This window comes from Leuresthes tenuis, unplaced genomic scaffold, assembly GCF_036924035.1.
Source record: "Leuresthes tenuis unplaced genomic scaffold, fLeuTen1.0.hap1 SCAF_14, whole genome shotgun sequence".
In the NCBI taxonomy this organism is placed as follows: Eukaryota; Metazoa; Chordata; class Actinopteri; order Atheriniformes; family Atherinopsidae; genus Leuresthes; species Leuresthes tenuis.
The window spans coordinates 20882445-20884456 of NW_027325368.1; positions in this window are offsets into that span (position 1 = coordinate 20882445).

Here is a 2012-nt window from a genome sequence, read left to right on the forward strand (position 1 = left end):
AGCCCATTACTGCAATGTAATCCCAGAATATAGAAAAAGGTACAGTCATCTATTGAAACGTGGAATCATAAATGGAAATACAGCATACTAAGCAGAAAACAGAGTTTGCACAACTCTAACAAGCTTGAAAGTCAGTATTTGGTTACATCATTTTAATTCCTCAGCAAAGCCTGAACCCTCTTAGACAAGCTTTCTGTCATTTCTTTAAGTACTCTTCAGGATTATTTCTCCAGGCTTCTTGAAGGACATTCCAAAGCTCTTCTTTGACCTTTTGTTCCGTTCTTTGTCAAGATGATCCCACACTGCTTCAATAATGTTGAGGCCTGGCCTCTTGACAGCCACCCTTCTGTTCTGATGAGGCTCCAATAAATTGATCAGTCCAAGGGGTCAGATGCATCTCTCAAGTCCTGAGTCAGATACTCGCTAGATTTTCAAAATCCTATTTCTCAAGCACATCACTGTCAAATACTGTTCACCTGCTGTAGATAATTTTTTAGGCCTGACACATTTTTGTCCTCTCAGTTTCACTTTCAGCTACGTGGCAGCTTTCAAAGTAGCATCCCTGCGTATGCCAGGATTCATGTTTTTCCGACTGAAGAACATTGAGCTGTAACAACATGACTGTACCTGTCAGTGGTTTTAATATTGGTTCTATAATGGTATAATGGTTCTAAAGTCAGGGTTTATTAGACTCTGATTTTTGGATGTGGATAACAAGAGGAGTAGAATGCTGCAGGATAAACTGACAGTACAAGAGACAAGGTAAGGCAGGAGAGACCAAATTCCTGCGATAAAACTGAGGGAGCAGTTGCCACAGTAACACAGAACAGCTTCCTGTTATTTTTTTTCACATGCAGAGCATTACTTTCACATCAGAATGATGCATTTTTAAAAAGGTTGATATCCTCTGCTGCTGACATTTTTCCCTTTAAAAGTTTTTTTCAGTTTCAGCAGCTGTATGGAAGAAGCTAGATTAACAGGCTTTCCACGGAGCCTCCATGTAACATATTTCAATGCACACTTCATCTACGTGCAGACCTTACTGATTAAAAGATACAATTTGAGGAATGAGCAATCAAGAGAGAGCTGAGCTAACACATGGAGACAAAAATACAACATTACCCATATGCTGAAAAAAACAAAAATCATACACAAAAGCCCTTCCTTATCACAGCAGATGATGTATTACGCAGTTTATTGGACACAATGACTGTGAAATATTCTTATTGCAGTCGTTCCATAAAGCAAAATGGATTTCTTTTGTGTCTGCTGGAACATAATTCTCAGGCTGTATCATTGCATGTCCAGCGAAGGCCAGATTACAATGGTTGTCATGGGCACAATTGATTTGATACATGTAAGCAGACTAATGCCACTGTCAGCAGCTGAATCTCCGTTTCCCTGACTTACCCACAGACAATACAGAGGCAAAAAGACAGCAAGACAGAACTGCATACAAGAATGAACAGTAATCCAGCAGTTAGTATGATATAGCTGTCTTGTCATTTGTGGCTGTGTCTCATGTTGTCAGTCTGTACGTGCTGCACTTTGTCTTTTGTAATAATTTCTAATCATTTTCAGAGATCCAAACCAGTGCACCTACAGGAATGTGCTATTGATTCAACACTAAAGATTTTTTAAAAATCACACTAATGATGGTTGCAAAATGGAAATCAGAGCTTTAAAGTAGTGCTGCTGCTAAGAGCATCCCAACTAAGCAGAGCAGTGCATGATTTACCTCTTTCAAAAATCAACTGGCACTTTGTAATAGGACATAGTTCATTATATGTAGGGGCGTAAGACTCAATTAGAAGGCACATTGCTGAGGAGTTAGAACTAAATATGTCTTTGTGAGACATGTCTTTGCAGCTTTTGTCAGTGTCTGCCTTCAACATTAAAGTCAGACGTGATTTAATTAAAAGAAAAGATGCAAGAAAATCTAACCCACTTGCATTTTATTAAACACTCGGACAATGGATGCAGATGCTTCTTTGTTGCTGGGATGTTTTCCT